This window comes from Neovison vison, chromosome 6 (assembly GCF_020171115.1).
Source record: "Neovison vison isolate M4711 chromosome 6, ASM_NN_V1, whole genome shotgun sequence".
Taxonomy (NCBI): domain Eukaryota; kingdom Metazoa; phylum Chordata; class Mammalia; order Carnivora; family Mustelidae; genus Neogale; species Neogale vison.
In genome coordinates, this window is record NC_058096.1 from 146,869,025 (window position 1) to 146,894,127 (window position 25,103).

The window sequence follows — 25,103 nt, forward strand, 5'->3', positions numbered from 1 at the left end:
GTACACACACAGGCATGCATACACATATTCGTAAATCTCCCATGGTTCCAAGGACTATAGTTTGAAAATCACCAATGTTTTACTAACTTTTTGTTAGAATGACTGACCGCCCCAATTCATATTATTCTGAAGCAGACTTTGAACAATAATTATTTTAAATAAAAAACACAAATTTCAGGAAGAAGATCCCTGAAAGGTTGGCAGCAGTGGCATCATTCTTTAATTTCTTCATAAAAACAGGTAGAGCAACTAGGATATCAGAATCAAAATCTATATATAGCAGCTATGTCAAAACCAGGTACCCTCTCTAGGCCCCAGATATTAGCTGGTAAGGACCAATTACCAACTACTACAAGATTCAGATGGGTCCAGTTACTGTGTGGGAGGAAGCAGAGGAAAAGAAACAGGGCAGCTGATAGCCCTGAGAATAGGAAATCCCTCCAATTGTCGGCAGCTACTCACTGGCAAGCACATTAAGCCAATCGGAGTAGATGCTGAGATTAGATGGGTGTTTTTATAAGATTTAATTCATAGGTGAATACAAGGGGACTGAGAAGCAATTCAGCTTGATGGTGCTGGATCATTCTGGTTCTTATATACTTTTGAAACAAGCAAACCAAAGCTCTCTTCCAAAACAAATCTCAAAGAGAAAAGCTACTTGAAGTAGAATCCAAATTGAGCAGTACAGGGCAATAGGGGAGGAGGGGAGGAAAAAAATCCAGATAAAAACCAGGTGATAGCACAATGACACAATAAGATATCACTTTAACACCTAGTCAGAACACCTAGTATCAAAAAAGATAAGAAATAATCAGTGTTGGCAAGGATGTAGAGAAAAGGGAATCCTTGTACACTGGCAATGAGAATGTAAATTGGTGTAGCCACTGTGGAAAGCAGTATGGAGGAAATTTAAAATAGAAACACCATACAATCCATCAGTTCTACTATTGGGTGTTTACCCAAAGAAAATGAAAACACTAATTTGATAAGATACATACATAAATTAATAAACACATACTGTATTTATTACAGCATGATTTACAATAGCCAAAATATGGGAGCAATCCAAGTGTCCATTAGTTGATGAATGAATAAAAAAAGATGTGAGATATGTATATGGATATATATCTTTATATAAAAGTAGATACATATAATATTCCATTTTATATCTATAGTAGAGATTATATATATATAGGGGATTATTATGTTAAGTGAAATAAGTCAGAGAAAAACAAATACCATAAGCTTCAGTTATATGTGGAATCTAAAAAACAAAACAAACCAAAAAACAGAAACAGGACCATAAATACAGAGAACGATTTGATGATCACCAGAGGGAGTGGGGTGGGGGAACAGGCAAAATGGATGAAGGAGAATGGAAGGTACAGGCTTCTAGTTACAGAATGAATAAGTCATGGGAATGAAGGTAAAACACAGGGAACATAGTCAACGGTATTACAGTAGTGTTGTATGGTGATGGATGGTAGCTACACTTGTGAGCATAACAATGTATAGAGTTGTGAACACTATGTTATACACCTGAAACTAATATTGTGTGTCAATTATATCCAATAAAAAATGCTTTCAGTTCTTTTTGTAAGAAGGTTCAGTATAAATTTAAAAAGTAAATTAATAAATAAGTACACAGATAAATAGGGCACCTGGGGTGGCTCAGTCAGTTAAGCATCTGCCTTATGGCTCAGGTCATGATCTCAGAGTCCTGGGATTGAGTCCCTCGTGGGGCTCTCTGCTCATTGGGCAGCCTGCTTTTCCCTTTCCTTCTGCAGCTCACCCTGCTTGAGTTCATTTACCCCCCCTTCCCATCAAATAAATAAATAAAATCTTTTAAAAAGATAAATAAAGCAGGTGATGACAACAGAGGCAGTCCCACAAAGTAGAAGGCCATTTTTTTAAAAAATCACTTTGTGAAAACAAGAGAAGAGAAAGTTCTAGAATCATGAAGTTGGAAAAACTATCCTGGGCTATTCTTTTCAAACTATAGGAAAACTTATTTCATTAAAAAAAGAAAATTAAGCAAAGATTTTTAAGGAAAAAATAAAGAACAAATTAATGTCCCAACAATGAAAACATGTCCCCAAAAGTCTACAAAATAGATGGAAACTACGAACTATTATTTTAAAACAAAGTAAAAAAAAATGTTTAATGCTATAGGACAGGAAAGAGAACATAAATTGGAATTTTAAAAGATTGGAAAAATTAGTTGATTGAAGAAAAATCCATGAAGTACTATATTTAAGATACTCAAGGATGGAAAACATGAGCAACTGATTTTCTATCCAGCCAAACTTAACTTCCAGTGTGACTACCATAGATAAATGGTTATGGATATTCCAAGAATTGAAGTGTTGTTCTCTTGAGCTCTTGCTGAAGAGAATGAGTTTCAGATAAAAACCCTTCCTCCACCCCCCCCAAAAAAACCAAAATGAAACTGGAGAGATTTCAGAGTAAGAGCTAGTGAAAGAATGTTTCCTAGCACTAGGTAGTGGTCCATATGACTCAGTTCTATCCGCTGAGGTGAGGTGGCAGAAATACAAAGTACTTCCAGGCACCATGTACATTCTCTTCGCTTATTGGCCTGCTGGGTGCAAAGGGTCTTGCACAGTGTTTCTTGACACCAGTAGAAATCATACTATTTTTCTTTCAGATACCTCAAAATAATATCTATGCCTCACTGCTTCAAGATTACAATAATTACTGGATTCACCAGTTCAGATTAAATTTTGTCACTGAATCTAATAAGGAAGCACATTTATAACACCAAATTTTTAAATACTTTGACAATCATATTTTAATATAGTGCTCCCTTTGTAATACTATGCATTTTATATGATACATTTAAAAACATTATTCTGAGAAGAGGTTCATATGCTTCATCCAACTGCCAAATGAGTCATGGAACAAAAAAGAGGTTAAGAACTTCTGATTTAAATGGAAAGAGATGGGGTCTCTAAATTAGTAAGAACCGAGTGCCTTTTCCCCACTCTGTCAACACACATTGAAAATGGCTTGAGTAAGAAACTTTTGTTATAGTTAAATGAAAATGATATTTAAGAAAGGAAATTTTAAAAACATAATGGAGGTAAGATCTTCCTTGATTTCATTTAAATACTTTTGTAGGTAGTTTTTCTGAATATTTTAGTAGCTTCCTGTTACTCAAAATCAATTTACATGGTCTTTACTGATTATCTCCAGGAGTCAAAAGAAACACCAACCTGTCTCAGTTTTTGTGGTTGGGCAGACGAGGCCAGACTGAACATTTCTGTTACATGCCTGAGCCACACAGTGAGTCTGGTTTTTTCTTCACAATGTAAGTCTGGTTCGAAGTGCTTTTTGACTGTGTGGATATCAGACAGAAGTAAGTCTGTTTCTGTACATTTTAGTATGTTTTTATAGTCTTCTATCACCAAAAAAACCCAAAAAGACAAAAAAAAAAAAAAAACCTCATGAGATTATGACCTAATTATAGTTACGAACTTTATTACTGAAGGGCACTTTAGCGGTTATCTACTCTACCATCCTCATCTTAAGAAGAGTAAACTGAGAACAAGAAAACTTTCAATTTGTACATGGTCAGATTTACCCATGGGCACACAACCAAGGTGGCAGTCTGGACACAAACTGCTGTTTCCACACATGTGATGCTAACATTGTGCTAAACCTCAGTCTTCTATCTTCCTTCTCTCCTTCCTGTCCTGATAGAAATTTCAATGCTCTGTCTATGATTTCATCCTCCCTCTTGCCTAATACTTTGTATTCATCCCCTCTTGAGTCCTCTTCAAGCCACATTCCTTTCTGTCCCTTTCCATCCAGACTTTGAGAGAAACACATGGTCTCTCTTTTAATCTCTTTAACTGTGCATTCTTCCTTAATCCACAACACACAATGCCAGACATTTCACTTAAACTGCTCTTCTCAAAGTCACGGACGTCAGTTTTCACTAAAACTGTTGGACCAAGGAGGGCACATATTGCATGGAGCACTGGGTGTGGTGCAAAAACAATGAATACTGTTACGCTGAAAAGAAATTTAAAAAAATTTTAAAAGTATATACTTTATATGTATATATATATATATATATATACACACACATACATAAATATATATATATACATATATATACACCCACAAAAAAATATGAAATAAAATTGAATTGAACAACAACAACAAAAAAAAAAAAACCTGAGGGACCTTTCTCAATGTTATTTTCTCTACCATTCTGTAGTATGTTACACTGTTGACTTCTTTTTTTTCCCTTCAAGTGCTTTCCTCACTCTTAGCCTCTGTAATGCCGTGCTCTCCTGACTTTACTCATTTGGTTCCTCATGTTAGGCCATACTTTTAAATGTCCATGAGTGTTTCTCATAAGAACACCCTCCTAATATCTCCCCATTTTCACTGCTAGCTTTCTCATAACTTGATCTACTCCTGGGGCTCGGAATACCCACTGTGTACTGTTTTTCTCACAAATCTAGTCTGCAACAGTTCTTTCACCTAAATTTCATACTTGGCTGGACATTGGCACCTGGACATTCTATAGCCCCTTCAAATTCAGCATGTTCCTTTTGTGTCTTGGCTCCAGAATTCAGACTTCTTTCCAGGACACTGTCATTACCACCATTGTCTTCTACCTTGAGTACTGTAAAGCTCCTGACTGGTCTCATGTCCCCAGTCTCCCCTTCCTCACTGCTGTCAGAGAGGTCTGTCTAAAACAAAAATATGTTCATGTTCACTTCTCTTTCTAAAACCTATTCCTGATTCCATTCCCTTCAGGGTAAGTCCAGTGGAGCACTGCATAAAAGTGCTTTCTTGGTCTGACTCTGCTTACCTTTCCTGCCTCACCCTTTCTCACACACCATACAACGCCTAGTTTTCTGCAAGAAACTTCCTCTTGTCTTTTGCCTCCTGCAGTTTGCCTATGCTCTTCCCCTACCTGCCTTTCTCTCCCTGCCTTTCCTTCCACTTCCCGTACTCTTGGATAACTTTTTTGAATATCTCAGATCTCATCTCTCGAAAGCTGGTGAGGGGCCTTTTCTCTCTGCTTTCATAAGTGCTCCGTACTTACTCCTATTACAGACAGCATTCATCATAGTACATTGTAATTGTCCCTGAACTTGTCTGTCTTCTCCCTTTATTTTTTAAGACTCGAGAAGAGCAGCTGTGTCTTACCACCATGCACCAGGATCTAGCATCTGCATTTTCTTTTAATGGATGAATTAATATACCCTTGGTTATAATAAAGACATTTTGTTTTCTTCACTGAAGTGAAACTAAAGCTCAGCTACAACTAGCCTTTGGGAGCCACACCATATCCCTACCTTATAGGTGAGACTTAAGTCCTCTGAAAAACTAAATATATAAGCTCTCTTGGACCTTTGAAATAAATAGAATAGTCCCTTTCCAGTCTAGTGAGTTATAATAATGGAACACAAGTTTTCCAAAGTGTTAAATGTTTGAGAAGAACCTTAACTTCAATAATTCTGTGAGAATTCTAGGAAAATTTTCCAAGTTCTCTTTTTTTTCCTTTAGAACCTGGGAAAAGATTTTCTTTCTTTCTTAAGGCCTTGTGTAATTCTTTACTTCATGCATCTGGTTCAGTGACTTTGAAATAATTATAATGAATAAATGAGAAACAAAAAGATCAAATGACCTTTATTATACAAACATATCTGTACTTAGATGTTGCCTAAGAACAGGTGGCTAAACCTCAGAAGACCCACAAATTTATCTGGTGGGCAAATTGTGAATACAAAATATTATCTTACTATTTTTTGTTTTCTAGATATAATGCCTAATTTGCCAATTAACAGTTGTTAATCATCTTACCACTGGGATAAATAGCTTTTAAATCTACCTTTGTTACTTATATGCAGAGTAACATAACATTTTAATGTTCATGAATGCTGGCCATGAGTTGAAAGAAGTAATATACTTAAAAACCTAACACAATCCAGTGTATGTATTCTTTTGGTGTTCTCTTTCACCTTCTTGGTGACCATCCATTTCGTAGATTGAGCAAGGATTCTCTCCTCAGTGTCCTTTTCTCTGTTTGGTCCCTTTCCGGTCCACATCAGCCTCTGGTTTCTTCCCATAAGGTTCCTTCTTAGGAGTAACCCTGTGATGATTATCTTTGTTTCCTGGCCTTTACATTATCAGGGGTAGGTATACTTTTATCTACTCATCATGGCTTTGCTCAGAGAACTGATGTTTTTTAAGCCCTCTTGATAACTCTTACAGTATCAGAAAGGTCAATCAAACCTAACAGGATCTCATCTAGATTTTTCTGTTGTTGGTATGCTTCTAGTTTCACTGTTTCTACTTCCTGAGAGTAAGCATCCTCAGAGGTTCCGTCTCTGAAACCATTTTTCTAAGTAAAGTCCTTTAACAACATTGTTAGGAAGAGTAATAATCCATTCTCTTTTCAATTATCCCTGAATGTATTTCTCTTGGTCTCTGTTTGTGACTCCATTATTAATATGTAGCATAGTTAAATTGAACAAAATGGATTTCTTAAAATTCTAATCAATAAATCAAAACTTCAATCAGCTAGGGTTTATGTTGGAGCAGGAACCTGCCAAGATAGGAGTTTGAGCTTTTTCAAGAGTTTATTTTTAAAGCATGATTAACTATGAAAGGAAAACAGATCTCAATTGTTTTGTGCTGGATTTTTCAATTAAACATATAACTCTCTTTGAAATCCATGTGAGCCAAGTTTACAAACATAGTAGCAGGTCTTTAATATTTTCCTGGCATTGAGACTGTTCTAGTAAAAGGAAGAACACATTTATATATGTTTATTCTAAGAGAAATATGCTTATATGTGATAATATCATAACTACCAAAACATAGACCCTTCTCCTCAACTGCTGCTTACCTTAATTGCCGTACAAGGCCTCTGAGTTGACAAGCTGAACATTAAAGGTGAACCTGTGAATACTCTTAATGTGTCTACAGCAAATTGAGTCTTTTTGAACAAGGATGAGTTGATTTGTTGTTTGCCATCCAAGTAAGAGTCTAAATTTAAAATTAGAGGATCACTTTCTCTGTGGTGATTTTTTGGGCTTTCAAAATGAACTATGGCCAATCCAAGCAGAAGCATAGAATACCCAAGGATTCCCATTCTCTATATGAGTTATCACCTGTTTTATAGTATTTGAAGTTCACATGCTTCTTCCTTCCCTTTCCTTATTGTTTTTGGCATTCCCCAAATAACCCAGCAAACGGATTTTCTTTTTAAAGTAGATTTTTATTCCTTTCCCAACATATTTTTATCAATATTGGTTTGCTTTTCTGTCTGCTACCTGGTGGGATTATTTTACCTGTCTCTGAGGTTCTTTTTTGTTGCTGTTGCTTTGAAATTTAAGAAATAGTGTTGTGTTTTGGCAATTCAAATATTTTCTTAATACTGATAGTGCTTCTATGAGCAAAGACATTGGATATATTTATTATACTTGATGCTATACAATTTATGAAATTGGCAGTAGAAAACCACTAAAAGATATTGACCCACAATTTAAATTTAATGAATCTAAATAATTTGATTTTTCATTTCTACTGTGCTCAGTGTTTAATAAACTATTTTTATTATTATATATCCGTGTATACTATAAAAACTGCTACCTACATCATACATAAAATTATAGGAATAATCAAACTGGAATGTTCTGACATTAACTGATAAGTTTCGGAGCTTTTTATTTCCAGTTGTGTTGATTTAACTTTGGAAGTTTGTGTGTTAAAGTCTTTATTTCTTTTACTAAAAACATTTTCTGTCTTTAAGATTCAGCTGAAGAGGTATAATCTTTACCAAAATTGTCATTTAAAAAATTACACTGTGAATATTTAGCATGCTCTGGTCCTAAACAGTATAATTGTGTTTGCAGTGGATAAATTGTTAACCTAAAATAGAAAGAACTCTTACATGGATTAGGATAGTTTTTCTTGCTATTTTGCAAATCCTTATCCAACTGTGAACATACAACTAAGTAAGATTACAGTTTGCAGAGAAAAGAGTCTATCATGTGCTAACATGTTTTTAGGAGCTTTTACGTGATTGATTTTGGAGTGGGAAAATACAACTTAATAGAAGTAGATAAATTTCATAAAGTAATACCAAAATGTTCTATATATGTGTTTTAGATTTTATTTTGTTTTTAAAAATAATTTGGAATCATTGCCTTTACCAAACCTGTTTTATTGCTCCCTATTAGTTCTCACCATCAAACTGTGTGTTTACTTTTTTATTTGCTTAGTGTTATCTTCTCTTCATTAGGATATAAATTCCATGAACATAAAGAATTTGGTTTTGTTTGATGCTAAATCTGCATTACCTATGTGACCTACACACAGAAAGAGCTTAGAATGTATTTGTTGAATACATGAATAAATAAGTAAATTGACTTCATTTATGTCATTTTCCTTTTTATTTAACATTTTAAGCATTTCTTTATGTTATTAAAGAAGAAAACACCATTTTTAAGAAGTAGTCATGGTATGCTAAAGCAATAAATGTAAATCAAATCTGGTGGAGATGTTTTAGTTACTGGATGGGGGGGGCGGGCAGAGGGAGAAGAGAGACTCCACAAGCAGACTCCCTGATGAGCGCAGAGCCAGAAGTGGGCTCCATCCCAGGACTGTGAGATCATTACCTGACCCAAAACCAAGAGTTGGCTGCTTAACCAACTGTGCCACCCAGGTGCCCCTGCTTTTATACATTTTAAAGAATATATTCTATCTAAACAAAACTAGGTTTTTATACTCACTGGGACTTGAACTGGAATAGGACAAGAAAATTCAATTCTGTCAGCTTTTACAAATGTAATAGTAAATTCTAAGTGTATTCTGTCACATTTTAATGGTCTCAGACCTAGTTTTTACTCCTACTCTCTTATCTTTCTTTTATCTCCCACTTCCTTGTTTCTCCCTTTTCTTTTCTTCCTTCAGAGTAAATGAGAGGATAAATGGTCAAATGTGCAGGTATGCTGAAGTAACTAACTGTTGCTCAGTCAACCCCACTTCTTTCTCAGGTCTTTCAAACAATCCCATTCTTATCAGTTTACATTCTGTACTGATCTCCTTTATAACTTCATGGACAGACATTTGATAGGCAGTTATAACACAGAAAGTTTGGGACTACAATATTAAAAAGTAGCTTTACTGTCTATTAGTAGTTATATTGGAGCTGTGGTGCTATCAGCAATGCATTCTCCACCGCTTGCTTACTGGAAGTTACAAGAATGGACATCTGGACAGTTTGGAATGTGACAGAGCCTGCAGAACTGATAAATCACCATGGAGCAAATCTTAACTATTTCGGGGCGGGGGTGGGGGTGTTGTATCATTTCTCTTGAATTCAGTTGATATAATTTGCTTCAAACAAAATCTTGAATGACACAGCCTATCCATAGTCTTTGGAAAAAGGGGAGATGGGTTTTAGAAGGTATTTTGGGTTCCTAAAATGTCATGATCTCATTCACTGGAAAGTAGCCATTGGCATTTCAGCTAACTTTTCTTTTACTGGATAGCCATTTTCATTGAGCTTAGTAATGAGAATAAATAACTAATACACCGTGGAAGGGCTGGGGGTCTGGGGAGCAAAAGATCAAGCAAACTGAATTGGTACACTCAAACTTGAGTACAGAACTGATCTAGTTGAAATATCCCCACCCTCACTTCTCCCTATGCTTCTCCTCCCCAGAAAGCAAGTAGTTTTAATGTTGATATTTTACTGATATTTTTGGTCAGTACTATCCTGTTACCAGTATGATTAATAGAATTAGAATGTAGCTAATGTAAAGCATTTGACAATATTTTGGGAAAACCTCCATGTAGAGAGATGAGTAATCATATACTTAAATTTAAAACTTAAACTTATTGGGGCACCTGGATGGCTCAGTGGGTTAAGCCTCTCCTTTGGCTCGGGTCATGATTTCAGGTCCCGGATCGAGCCCACATTAGGCTCTCTGCTCAGCGGGGAGGCTGCTTCCCCACTCTCTCTGCCTGCTGCTCTGCCTACTTGAGATCTCTCTCTTTCTGTGTCAAATAAGTGAATAAAGTCTTTTTAAAAATTAAAATAAAACAAACATACTGTACAAGATGAACATTTGTACGTATAGAATTTTTTTTAAGGAAATTCAAGAAAGCCATTGCTTTTGTTGTTTTCAGTGTCAGTTCTTAAATTAACTTCTTTTTTCTTCTTTTTAAGTATGGAACTCTTCACGAATTTGTATGTTATCCTTGTAAAGGGGCCATGCTAATCTCTGTATAGTTCCAATTTTAGTATATGTGATGCCAGAGTGAGCACAAATAAACTTTTATTTTGGAATAACTTTAGATTTACAGAAAAGTTGCAAAGATAGTACCAAGTATTTCCATAACACAGTTTCTCTACTTAAATTTTTATTTTATGACAAGCGTAGGTTAAAGATACTATAGGTCTGATTTCAGACCACTGTAGTAAAGCAAATATAATAGAGTGAGTCAAATTAATTTTTTTAATTTCCTAGTGCTTATACAAGTAGTGTTTATATGATGTTATATTTTATTAAGTGTGCAATAACATGTCTAATAAAAATAATGTATATAACTTAATTAAAATATATTTTGTTGCTTTAAAAGTGCTAACCATCATCTAACCTTTGAGGGAGTTGATCTTTTTGTTGGTGGAGGGTCTTGTCTTGTTTTTGATACCTGCTGACTAATGGGTGGTGATTATCGAAGGTTGGGGTGGCTGTGGCAGTTTCTTAAAATAAGACAGCAATGCAGTTTGCTGCATCTCTAGACTCTTCCTTTCCCGAACACTTTCTCTCTAGCCCACGATTCCATTTGATAGCATTTTACCCACAGTAGAACTTCTTTCAAAATTGGAGTCAATCCTCTCAAACCCTGCCACTGCTTTATCAACTCAGTTTATGTGATATTTTAAATCCTTTGTTGTCATTTCAACAGTCTTCCCAGCATGTTCACCAGCAGTAGAGTCATCTCAAGAAACCACTTTCTTTGCTTATCTGGAAGAAATAACTCCTTATCTGTTGAAAGTTTTATCATGAGATGGCAGCAATTCAGTCCCATCTTCAGGCTCCACTTCTAATTCTAGTTCTCTTGCTGTTTCCACCACATCAGCAGTGACTTCCCCACTAAAGCCTTGAATCCCTCAAAGTCATCTGTGAGGGTTGGCTTATTCATGTTGATATTTTGACCTCTTCCCATGAATCATGAATTCTTAATGATATCTAGAATTGCGAATTCTTTCCAGGTTTTCAATTTACTTTGCCCAGATCCATCAGAGGAATCATTATCTATGGCAGCTATAACCTTACAAAATGTATTTCTTAAATAATAAGACTTGAAAATCAAAATGACTCCTGATTCATGGGCTGCAGAATGGATGTTGTGTTAACAGGACTGAAAACACATTAATCTTACTAAAAATCTCCATCAGCGCTCTTAGGTGACCAGGTGCATTGTCGATGAGCAATAATATCCTGAAAGGAATCATTGTTTTCTGAATAGTAGGTCTCAACAATGGAACTTAAAATATTCCATAAAACATGTTGTAAATAGATGAGTTGTCATCTAGGCTTTGTTTTTCCATTTACATAGCACAAGCAGAGTAGGTTTAACATAATGTGTAAGAGCCCTAGGATCTTTAGAATGGTCAGTGAGTATTGGCTTCAGCTTAAAGTCACCAACGTGTTAGCCTGTAACAAGAGAGCCAGCCTATCCTTCAAATCTTTGAAGCCAAGCCATTGACTTTTTCTCCCCAGCTATGAAAGTCCTACATGGATTTCTTTCCAGTATAAGGCTGTTACATCTACACTGAAAATCTGTTGTTTAATGTACCCATCTTCATCAGTTATCTAGATCTTCTGAATCACTTGCTGCAGCTTCTACAGGATTACTTGCTGCTTTACTTTATTAACAGAAGGCTGTGGCTGATTTGATCCTCTGTCTGGACCATAAAACTTTCTCCATAGCAACAATAAGGCTGTTTTGCTTTGTCATCATTCCTGGGTTCACCGGACCAGCACTTTTAATTTTCTTTAAGAACTTTTCTTTTGCAGTCACAACTTGGCTAACTATATTCTGTAAGAGGCCTAGCTTTCAGCCTATCCCAGCCTTTGACATGCCTTCCTCATTAAACTTCATAATTTCTAGCTTTTAATTTAAAGTGAGAGATATGCAACTCTTCCCTTTATGTGAACGCATAGAAGCCATTGTAGGGTTATTAATTGGCCTAATTTTATTACTCTTGTATCTCAGGGAATAGGGAGGCCCACAGAGAGGGAGAGGGGGAATGGCCAATCAGTAGACCAGTCAGAACACAGTTTTTATCAATTAAGTTTGTTGTCTCATATGGGTGTGGTCATGGTACCCCAAAACAATTAAAATAATAATATCAGAGACCACTGTAACTATAACAAATATAATAATAATGAGAAAGTTTGAAATATTGGGAGAATTACCAAATTGTGACTCAGAGACATAAAGTGAGCTCATACTGTTGGAAAAATGGTGCTGACAAACTTGTGAGGCAGAGTTGCCACAAACTTTAAATTGTAAAAAATGCAGTATCTGCAAAGTGCTATAAAGCAAAGTATAATAAAATGAGGCATGCCTGTATTTTTATAAAAAAGAAAGGAACATAAAAAGGCACAACTACTAAACAATATGTATCCTGGATGGAATCCTGAAACAGAAAAAGAACATTAGATAAAAACCAAGGAAATCTCAATAAACTAAGGAGAATAAAATAATAATGTATCAATATTGCCTCATTACTTGTGACAAATGTACCATACTATGTAAAATGTTAATATTAGAGGAAACTGGCTATAGGGTATATAGGGACTATGTATACACTCTTCACCTTCGCAATGTTTCTATAAATTTAAAACTTTTAAAATTAAAAAGATTAAAATAAAATATAATTCCATCCTTCCCCTCCCCCAAAAAAGTTAATCATATATTTATTCAGTATCTACTTTGCCCTCAATACTTTTTGGTCACTCTTAAAAGTGTCAGTTCTTGTGAATTCACATTGAATCAAAAAATGTTCTCTGGGTATCTGCTGGGTTCCAGACACTATTGCAGCTGACAAGGATGCAAAGATGAGTAAGACATAGTACCTGCCCCCAAGGGACCCCTCTGCTAAAGGCCAAGAACAACAAAGCCTGCCTAGGTTAGTGCTGTCACGGAGGCAGAAGTCATGGCCTGTGGGAAACCAGGGCTAGGGATCAGTTATTTTGGTGGGGATGGAGTGAAACCAAGTGTTAGAAAACAGCTAACTCTGAGAAAAATACAATAGACTGAATATCAGAGGAAATTTAAACAAGTATCTGACAATTTGAGAGTGCTGACAAGGTTGTAGTGACATTCAGAGGAAAGTGGAGTAATGAGAACTCTTTCCAGTGGTGACTAATTACAAGTAGAACTGTGGAATTTTTAGTCCCAATAGGAAACAAGTTCAGTATAAGCCAACAGTTTTCTTATATCAAAAATTAATGTGGTACAAGAAAATATTAAGAATATAACCTACAAGAAAAAAAATATATATTCTTGTTCTCCCAAATGAGAAGCTGTTCTATACCAAAATAACGAATCCAATTCTGTTCTCACTTGTCACCCTTTTACCTCTTATGTACAAAGAGTCATCTATAATAAGTTAGACCAAAAATTAGAGAAGATTCAGAGAACAAAAAAAAGCATAGGAATGAAAACTAAAGTCATTTTAAACGCCACAAAATTGATTCATATAGAAGAAAGCTTTCTATCTCCCTAATTCCCAGTAATAGAAATGTTATTAGGAGAAGGGCACTAACAATAATGGTTTTTTGAACAGAGTTAAAGGAAAAGACCTTAAATTTAGCAAAATATAATTAAGTGCAAGAAAAACTTCCCAATTTGAAGAATTAAAGATACATGTTTTAAAGTCAGTAATAGGAGGAAACTGCCCTCCTTGATTTAAGGAGATGTCCTGCCCTTTGCTGGATGTCTAGTAACAGAGATAATTGTTTCCAGCTATTCAGATAAAGAGGGTTGTCTTTGGTTTTAAAAATGTATTAGATATTAACAATTATTAGCAAGTATATAAAATAACAACAACTATTTAGTGATCTTAACACATAAATAAGACAGCTACATTAGATTTCGGTTCCCAAAGGAAAATGAAATCCATCAAAAGCAAAGAAGAATCCCAGCTGCATAAGCACTTGACAGATTGAAAGAAGGTAGGGATTTCCTGTAATCTATTCTATTCTCAATCTTTTGTTTCAGCTTTAACATTTCTATCCCTTTGAAAGCTATTCCAGCCAGTCCACCTGTATCCAAAGTATAATAGCTTTTTATAAGTAGTAGCAGTTTTTTCTATATGTAGACAATAAGAGTGCCCATCTTTAGAAGTAATTGTTTTTCTTTAGAATCAGACTACTCTTACTTTTTTCATTTGAATTGATTACTGGGTGCTTTCAGAGCTTTGCTTTTCATATACTACATATATTGTAGTCACACTATGTCCTTAGCATTTGTTTCAATCTATAAAGAATACAATTAGCCTTTTTAATGCTGTAGTCACAATTAAACCTCCCCTAATGGTTAGGAATTGGTCTTTCCAAGGCTGAGAAGATGTTTTTAATTATTCATTCCTTGGTTTGTTTCTTATAGCAGCCTCAGCTGTGCATTATTATTCAAAGGTTAATGCAAGCTGAGAAGTGGGTAAATTAAATCTGCTTGGCCTCCAACAGCCCTGTGTATTAGCAGACACTAAGATGGGGATAGGCAGTATTAAGGTATTTCCACCATTGTAGCACTGCCAAAAGCAAAAACCACTAAATCCCTCAAAGATACTCTACATTGACAGGAATTATTATGGATACTACAAATGGGTTGTTCTTAAAATAGAAGATCTTCAATAAAATTTGTGTTTGTTTTGCTTAAAAAGAGAGAAGGCAATGGCTGAAATCAGAAAGGTTATAATAGCTTCTGTAGAAAATTGATGTAGCAGGGTACCTGGGTGGCTCATTCGGTTAAGCGGCTGCCTTTGGATGGGGTCATGATCCCAGGGTCCTGGGGTCGAGCCCAACATCAGGCTCCCTGCTCAACAGAGCCTGCTTCTCCCTCTTCCTCTGCCTATTTCTGCTCTCGCTCTCTCTCTCTCTCTCTGTGTCAAGTGGATAAATAAAATCTTTTTTTTTTAAATGATGTAGATACCATGACTAATGAACTTTGTATAATATTAAATCACTAAGTTGAGTGCGGGAAGTCACTTCTATAAATGTTTTACAAGGGCAGACTGCAGAAATCTCTCATGAAAACAAGGACATAATGGGCTGTTCCTAGACAACTAGGCAAAATAAAAGTGCTGTCATAGCTACACCTGTGTGATTATTGTGAGGAACAGAATGTTTCTAGAGCCCTTCATTTGCTTCCCTTTTAAAAACATGTATCTTTATAGCTATAGAATCAGGAATTTTGTAGATTCTTAAGGATGCCTCAGAAATGTTGGTACAAAGAATGTGGGAAATAGGGGACATACCTCAGTAGATTTAATGAATACACCAAAAGCCAAGAAGTAACTTCTTAGTCTTCTGTTTGGTTACTTATTCTCTCCTCTCTACTGAGGTGTTTTGTGGGGCAGATCTCTTTAAAACTCTCCTCCAGGGGCGCCTGGGTGGCTCAGTTGGTTGAGCAACTGCCTTCGACTCAGGTCATGATCCTGGATTTTCAGGATCGAGTCCTGCATCGGGCTCCCAGCTCCTTGGGGAGTTTGCTTCTCCCTCTGACCTTGTCCTCTCTCATGCTCTCTCTCACTTATTCTCTCTCAAATAAATAAACAAAATCTTTAAAAAAAAAAAAAAAAAAACACCACCTCTCCACCAGTTGGGGCGGCACTTCTGCCAAGAACCCAGAGAGTTCAGTCAAGTACCTTCCATTCCTTCACTGGAGCAAACAAGCTAGATATACCTATGCTGCCTGCCCTGTTTTTATTTCCTTTGACCAAAAACCGGTGTATCTTCTGACCTCTGATGATGGTCTAAAGGGGAAAAGGATAGGAGATGAACTCTACGCATGTCACTGAAAATCTGGATTTTTTTTTTTTTTAACACAAGGTCTGACATGAAAGCCACTATAAGGGATTTGGAAACCCAGGTTTATGTATTAAATAGGGGTTTAAGGAGGAAAAAATGGAGTGATCTCACTTTAGAATAATAATCCCATCTTGCATAATTGTGGTGAAGGTTAAAGACCATGATGCATATGAAAGTGGTTTGTGAACTCTATAAACCCATCTAGGGATTAAATATTGTTAAATACTAACTAAATATTATATAAATATTAACTAAGCTGCTAAGTGTTTACATCATATTAGGATTTACATAACTCAAATGTGCTTTTTATTCATACTTGTCCGTAATTTTGGCCAGTTCTAATCTCTTAAACAGAAGTGTGAAGCTAATGCTAGCACCAGTTAGTATATCATCAGTACTGCCTTGTCTTCCGTCTCTCCCACTTCCAGTCTACACTGAGCCTTGATGTCAGAGCGTTGTGTGGGAAAGAAGAGAAGCTTTTGAATGAGATAGTTCTAGATTTGAAATTTAGTTCAACCCCTTACTGTGTAACCTTTGTCAAGCCATTGACCTTCTTTGAGCCTTACTTTCATATAGCAATAATTTTGCAGAATGGCAATAATTTGAAGAAATATATGTTAATGGTAATAGCTACCATTTTTAAAATGCTTTTTGCCAGGCACTGTACTTAACACTTTATGGATATTTAATTCTTATGACAGTCCCACAATGTAAATAAAGTTTCCTTTTCCAGATAAGAAAACTGAGGCTCAGAGAAGTACAAAAAGTACCCAGCATCATATCTGACACGTAGAAAATGACCAGTAAATCATATCACATGGATTTCATTGTGTGATTCCTACTTAGAACCTTCCTTCAGTGCCTGTCAACCTTTAATGTATATACTAGTCATCCGGAGATGATCTCAGAAATGTAGATTCTGGTGATGCCTGGGAGGCTCAGTCGGTCAAGTGTCCACCTTCAGCTCAGGTCATGATCCTGAGGTCCTTGGATCAAGCCCCACATCAGGCTCCCTGCTCCTCAGGAAGTCTGCTTCTCCCTCTACCTGCCACTCCCCCCAACTTGTGTGCACATTCTCTCTTTCTCTTCCTCTCTCTCTCTCAAATAAATTTAAAAAAAAAAAAAACTTTTTAAAAAATGTAAATTCTGACTCTATAGGATTACATAGTGCTTTTGCTCTCTGGACCGCACCTTGAGGCCCTCAGTGACTCCAATTAGTGCTCATTAATTTCTGATCGAATTAGTCTGGGATGGGACCCAGGTGTTTTGTTTTTGTTTCTGTTTAAGTTCCAGAAGCAGTTCAAACTTTTCTTTTAAAACACTGGACTCCCTTTATTCATGAAATCATGTGCTGAATATATACATATGCGTGTGTGTATGTATAAACAAAGTAGAGTTTTTCTAGTTGAAACTCAGGGAGGGAGCAGAGAGATTAGATTTCCCAAAAGACCTCACTGGAGCCCTGCAGCTCCTAGAAGGAACAAATTTGAGAACTGTAGGTCTCAAGAATATATTTCCAATTCCTGTCATGGCATTTGAAGCCCTATATTATCTAACCTCAGTCAGCTGGCATCTTTGCTGTTCTCCCAAAAAAGAAAGTCACTTTCCTCCACTCTGCTTTTTTCCATGCGGTGCCTTTAACCTGTTATGCCACCTCTTCCCGTACCATGTTGAAATCTACTTTATATTTCCAACCCAGTTTAATTGCCATCTTTTTTATGAAGCCTTTCCCTAGAGAAGGTGCAGTTCATGTCAGCACCACGTGTGGGGTATGTTCAAACCATATGCTTACTTGGAGTAAATCTGATGTTTCTTCTTCTCGGGTCACTGCTGAAATGAGACCTGCTAGTGCTTTGGTGTAAGAACACCTACCCAGGAAATGAAAACATTCTTTTTACAGGGCTCCTGAAGCATCCTAATTTTGAATACCGTGGAGCACATTATCTTTCCTTCTCCAGTGCTGCCCAGATATGAAGCCCCTTAGGGATCAGGGCTGATGATAGCACAGTGCTCTGCACATAATAAGCAATAAGGAAAAGGTGGGGAACTCTTTTTTTTTTTTTAAAGATTTTATTTATTTCACAGAGAGAGAGAAATCACAAGTAGGCAGAGAAGCAAGCAGAGAGGGAGAGGGGAGGAAGCAGGCTCCCTGCAGAACAGAGAGCCCGATGCGGGGCTCAATCCCAGGACCCCAGGATCATGACCTGAGCTGAAGGCAGAGGCTTTAACTCACTGAGCCACCCAGGTGCCCCTGGGGAACTCTTGAAAGTAAGTCTCTGCACCCAATAGCCAGCATTTTGGTCTTGGTGGAGATCTTGATCTCCTGAAGTAATTGTAGGGAAATTTTGAATTAAGTCCGCTAAATGCCAACTTTTATTGATAGTGTCTTTTAATGCGGGATTATTATTTACAGTAGGGTCTGTTTTTGCCACCTAGCACCTTCCCCTACAGGGCTGACATTTAGCTTTTCTTCTCCTGAACATGGGGGGGGGGGTCCTCTATTTTGTTATTTGTTTTTGTTGAAGTGGTGATGTGTCTTCTATCATAGAGATGAGAACATAGATTCCAAAGCCACTATTATATAGCATCTGAGAATTTGGACTTGGTGCAGTCTCAGATGTTGTTATAGGATGGAATAGGTGAAACTAAAGTTATTCTTTACTGAATTCTTAACCAAGAAAGATGGGACTCAGCAGTTACTTGTCACTTTCTTCCATGAGCTTTGTATTGAGTATGGGGGACAGAGAGAGACATTAGCATACAAGGTGTCATACAGCAGGTACAGGAGAGGGAAGTTAGACCCCCTAAAGAGAAACCCTTCTTATTTCTATGTCTTGGGTCGAGGAGTAAACGATGAGGTGAGCTTCAGGACCCTGATTCAGCCCTGCTAGTTTTTCACTTACCTGAAAATGTTAAGAACATAAGTTGTATAACCTTTTACTATGGGCCAGGCACTGTTCTAAGCTGTTTATATATATTAATTCATTTATTATTCACATCAACTCTATGAGAGAGCCATTTTTCAAAAGCAAAGTAACAGGAGAAAACTAAATAACTTGCTTTAATTCACTCTGTTAGTGGCAGAGCCAGGATTCAGACCCCTGACTGTCGATCTGAAGCCCGCTGTCTTTACTATTAAGCTATACTAATAGACTAGTGTTTTACTAAAGATGTTTGTTTATTGTTTTTCAACAAACAGTTATTGTGAATCTTTGTGCGAAGTTTACTTTTGCCATTGGCCTTCTAGTTGACCTGTTGGAAGAGAACCATGATGGTGGGTCTTGGAGCCAGATAGCAATGTCAGGGATACAAAGGAAGATGCAGGATATCACAGGCAACATTTTGGGGACTAAATTAGCCTTATGAAGAAATTATTGTTTACCATTTTTCTGTCCAAAAACAAAAGATGTTCTCAGCCAAAGGAAAGTGTATTGAGTATATTGGAGGTATTTTATCTACTTGGAAAACAAACTGACTTGGTAATAACTCTACACAAATAAACTGATAAACCGTAACTATCCTGTCTAAGAATAGTTAGCTCCTGCTAAGATCTGCCCCCTGGTAACTTTCAAATGGAATTTTTACTTTGATACAGTATTATAAATGTTAGAAAACAATAAAGCTGCTTGTGAAATGATACCAGGGAACTTTACATTCTGTCCTCTGTGAGTAGTAACATTTTTGAAAACTAAAAGATTGGGAAGGATTTGGCTTCCTCATAACTCTGTAGGGCAACAGTGACTTGCACTCTGTCAAAAGCTTATTTAACCTGCAAATAAGATTAATAGACATGTTAAAGTTCTACAGCTTTCCTATCACATGTATGAGGGAAATTTTTAAATAATAAAGAAACATTACCTGCTACATTGGATAGCTCACATGCCAAAATTGTTATTTCATTGCAGATAAGAGAGGCTAGTTCTGTAAACCCTGAGTACCTTCTGACCTTTCATCTCTTAAACAGAATAGAGAAAAGGCACAAGCATCAGGGTGGGAGGTGGGCAGCAAAAGTAGTGTTGCAAGAAGTTGTAACGTTGATAAGGAAATGGAGAGAGTAGCATAAGATCAGTATTTCAGTTTGAAAAGCTTTAAAAAAAAAAAAAAGTAGAAGAAGAATTGAGTAGCTAAAATAAAAATGGCTTTTCGCCAAACCTTGAATCTAATCCTTGAAACATGCCCAGGATAAAAAGATAAAAAGAAAACCTGGGTGTTAGTGTTTATCTCTGGTCTCCTGTCTTACACCGGGCAGTTCATTATAATAGTAACTATATGGTTTTTCCAGGTGAGTCTTCATATCTAAGTTGACAGCAAATTAAGATCCTCTCCGTAGGATCAGAGGGCTCAGGTTTTCTTCTATGGGTGGGGTCTTGAGCAAAGCACTTCACTTTGTAGAACCTTTATTTTATCACTTTTGAAATGAAGGCTTTGGTAGACTTGATTTTCAGTGGGAGAGGAGCTTTTACATTTTTTCAAAGTATCACCACCCCCCCACACACACACACAAAATACACGCTAATAATCACTGCTAAAGGAGGTAATTTTTTCTGTAAGAGGGTATGTTGAAAAGGGAAAAAAAGGCTGTGAATAACTCCGTTAACTTATTTCTAGAGTCCTTTCAGCTAACTAAACAATTAAAAATCCTATAGCAGTATTTTAAGTAATTCTGACTGATTTCATGGCCAGATGTCTAACTCAGTGAAATTGCAGTCCAGTACTAATGCTTCTGCTTCTTCTATGTTATGAAGAAGTTGAACTAGATGGTCTCCCGAGTCTTTATAATTGTAATCTTATTTCTAACAACCCATATATATATAATAAGATTTGGTTCTTTTTGACTGTAACTGTCTTTGTCCTTATAAGTGGATGTGTCTTATAAAGATGCAGCTTGGGAGAAAAAGGAACCATTGGCAGTTTTTCCCTGTGGTCTTCCTTCCTGCTTCCCAATTTCTCTGTTTCTCCTGGCTCATTATTTCATATAGTTATGTCTTAAAATTTTAAGTCTGTTGCAAAATTGTATACTCACTGCAATATATCCCACATTGGGCAAATTAAATACACACACACCATACACGTAATATAGAAAGAAGCAAGAAGTCTGAGGTGTCATCAAGTCACTGAGTCGTTCTTCAGTAACTTATGGAAGGCTAGTTTTACTCACTAAGGACGCTATCTTATTAGCTACTGCCTTCCCTGGGAAAAGGAAGTATTGTGATTATTAAGTAGTAATTATTTTTTTGTTTAAAAACCTCTTTTTCTCCAGTTTCTTCACCTCTGCTAAGTTGTTGACACTATTAACAAAGATTACAAATTATATGACCATAATGACTTTAGAGTATGATTTGGGGGGCACCATACTTTAGAGTATGATTTGGGTGCCTCAGATGGTTAAATATCTGCCTTCAGCTTAGGCCATGATCCTGGGGTCCTGATATCAAGCCCCACGTTGGGCTCCAGAATCAGTGGAGAGCCTGCTTCTCCCTCTGCCTCTGCCTCTGCTCATTTGCTTATGTGTGTGTCTATGTCTCTTTCTCAAATGAATCAATAAAATCTGTGTGTGTCTATGTCTCTCTCTCAGATGAATCAATAAAATCTTTAAAAATAAATAAATAAAAGTAAAGTATGTTTTGGTAAAAGATACCTACGGTCAACTGAAATCATGTTTTGTTTTGTTTTGTTTTTAATCTTCACATCTCAAATCTGAAAAGTGTGATTGAGGACAGAGATCCATCTCATTAATTAAGTATCATTGACAAAAAAATAATTTTTTCTTGGAATACTTCAAGAATAAGGACCGGGGCGCCTGGGTGGCTCAGTGGGTTAAAGCCTCTGCCTTTGGCTCGGGTCATGATCCCAGGGTCCTGGGATCGAGCCCTGCATCCGGCTCTCTTCTCGGCAGGGAGCCTGCTTCCCTTCCTCTCTTTCTCTGCCTGCCTCTGCCTGCTTGTGATTTCTTTCTGTCAAGTAAAATAAATAAAATCTTAAAAAAAAAAAAAAAAGAATAAGGACCAGACTGCTAACAACTAGAAAGAAAAATATATGAAGGAGAAAATATGAATCAATCAGTTCTTCTTTGAGCTTAGTGTACAAAGTGGATCTTTTCTATCACCGCTATTGTTCCTAACCTCCTAAAATGTGGTGGACTTTGGTGTCATTGGTCTTCAAAAAAAATTACCACATACAAATATAGGAAACCTCACGACTTTATGAAATACCATTTTTCATTTTTCCTCTCAAGAGCTATAATCCTGGCCTGTTTACTCAATACCCTTTTAGCTATAGAGGATGTTCTTTCACTATCAGAATGAGTCCTTTTTTTCCTATGACACAGATAATGCTGTTTCTTAAGATTTCTTCTTTTCCAAGTATTAAAGTTCCCATAGGATGTTACTACTTCCAAAGAAGTATTTAGCCTTTGAGGGTAAAGAAGATATACCCAAGAAGAATACAACTAACTTGAGGCCTAAAGGACATATAAAATGGTCAGACTTACAGAGCATCTTGTCCAAAGCCAGGAGGCAGGAAAAAGTCCAGCTCTCTTGAAAGTTTTATAAATAGATCCAGTATGACTAGAAAATGGAGCTGGAGAAAGGGTGAGTGGTAAAGGATGAGACCAGAGAGGTCAGCTGGAGCCAGATCTTTTTGAAAGACTTTGTATATTTCAAAGGAATTTGGGCCTGATCTTGAAGGTATTAAGAAGTCAGAGAAAGCAGGAAAACAGAAGATCCCATTTAAAGGATATTCTGGAACTTGCCCTATCCGCAGTTTGGTGGATGGATTGAAAGAAAGGACTGGAGGAAGGGAAACCACATGCTGGTGCCATCGTCTAAGTGAGAGCTAATGCAGCCAGTAAACAGATTGTAGAGCTAGATTCTACAGGCTTTGGGAAATTAAGAAGAGAAAGAGGAAGGAAGCACAGTCAAGGATAACTCTTGAGTTTCCCACCTGGTTAGAGGTTCCGTCAGTTTTGTTAGGTTGATTGTCAGAGGTGGATAATGAGATATCTAGAATGAAGATGAAAAAACAGGGTAACTGATGGTAGAACCCCTAGGAGAAGTCACCCTAAAGTGGAGAGAGAGAGACTCTTGGAGAGCTATGTGGGCAAGAGAGCTTTTTAGGAATCAGGGAGTAGAAGCTACAGTTTCAGTAAAATGAAAACAAAAGGCACTATTGAATTTAGCAACAAATAGGTCAGCTCATGACCTTGAGAAAAGTCTGAAAACATTTCCCCTTTGGGTCCCCCCACTTCCACATGTTTTTTCTCATTTCATTCATACAGTTCAGTGGTATTTCCCCTCTTTAGCTGCCTTTCCAATTATCTTTATCTGTAACTGGTCTGGACTTTGCTTTCATATTTTTTTAAGTTTCCTTCCAGTTTGACATTAGAGAAACCTACATTATTGTATTATAAGCAAGAAGCTCAATATTCTGCAGCTGTTTACTCTGAAAGGGACTTTGGAGATATGTGCAGCATGTCATTTGCCTGTGAACATTGTGCTCACCACCGAAAGGGATGAATTCAGCTATGTGGAATCTGACGTATAAGCAGAGATTTCCAGAGCCCCTAAGAAATCCCTTGTACTGTCTTCTCTTCACCATTCTGTCCCCATCAATTTCAGGTTAGTGTTGGCACATCAGACATTCTACAAAGGCAAGTTTCTTGTGCTTTGGAGCCAGGATCCCTACATTGCCTGAGCTGCCTTAATCTTTTTCTATCTCAGAGTCGATGTTAAATGAAAAGGCGGCAGGCACAGCCAAAAACTCTTGGTCTTAGAGTCACATCTGTGACACAGCACATTGAAAGTATTCAATGTATGTAAAATAACTTATCTTAAATAAAGACAATAAATGCTTAGTCTTTTTCAGCATTTTTATTGAATGTGAGTAATATTTCTTATGGTAGAAGGAGTCATCCACTGTAGGTCACAGCATAGAACGCTGAACACAGTTTACAAGGTTGATTCTCTAACAGAATTCCTCCAAGGGGCAACTTTGGTTATTCAACTAATTAGTAATTTGCTAACTGATACTTGCATTTTAATAGATTTATCTAAATATATTTTATTTTTAAATGACTCTGTTAGCTGTGTTCATCTTTCTTCTTTAAAAAATAAAATCTGAGGGGGCATCTGGGTGGCTCAGTGGGTTAAGCCTCTGCCTTCAACCCAGGTCATGATCTCAGGGCCCTGGGATAGAGCCCCACATCAGGCTCTCTGCTCAGCTGGGAGTCTGCTTCTCCCTCTCTCTCTGCCTGTCTGTCTGCCTACTTGTGATCTCTCCCTTTGTCAAATAAATAAATAAAATCTTAAAAAAAAAAAAAAAAAAAAAAAACAGGGACGCCTAGGTGGCTCAGTTGGTTGGACAACAGCCTTCAGCTCAGATCATGATCCCGGAATCCCGGGATCGAGTCTCGCATCAGGCTCCCAGCTCCGCGGGGAGTCTGCTTCTCTCTCTGCCCTTCTCCACACTCATGCTCTCTCTCACTGTCTCTCTCTCAAATGGATAAATAAAATCTTTTTTTAAATAAATAAATAAAATCTGAAAATAAAACTAAAGGGTATTTATCACTAAGAATGCTGCAAGTGGGAAAACTTTGCTAAGTAACCTCATACCTAAGAATCCTGAAGTTAAATAAACATTCCATTGAGTGCAAAATTGAATTTCCTGGAAGTGGCAGCTTTGATTTCTGAAGATTTCTAAAGTTCTGCCCTATCTACATACATATCCTAAGATTAGACTGCAGGATGATGATGGTGATAATGGTGGTAGTAATAATGATTATTAACGTCTGGGGCTTAGTAACCTGTTTTTTAGTCCTGGGATCTTGCAACCCTTCTTATAAAATCACCAGGCAGTTAATCTTGTGAGTGTGTTGATGAACTTCTGTATCATCCACGAAGCATAATAACACCTAGAATAGCAGCTGACATTTGGAAAAGTACTATTTGAACCATTGCAGGCCCATTTTCCAAGCACTGGGAGTACAGCTCTACTAAAACTTCC

At 36.9% G+C, this 25,103-nt stretch overlaps 1 protein-coding gene and 1 non-coding gene across 4 annotated transcripts in view; one reads left to right on the forward strand and one right to left on the reverse strand.

The window, feature by feature from the left end:
* The window catches only part of UBE2E2 (ubiquitin conjugating enzyme E2 E2), a 384,658-nt gene that overhangs the window by 260,111 nt on the left and 99,444 nt on the right, over window positions 1–25,103 (forward strand). The window lies entirely within an intron of this gene.
* On the reverse strand, window positions 10,218–10,321 carry LOC122911001. Its single transcript, XR_006385345.1, has one exon. It is a non-coding gene; the product is annotated as a U6 spliceosomal RNA (small nuclear RNA).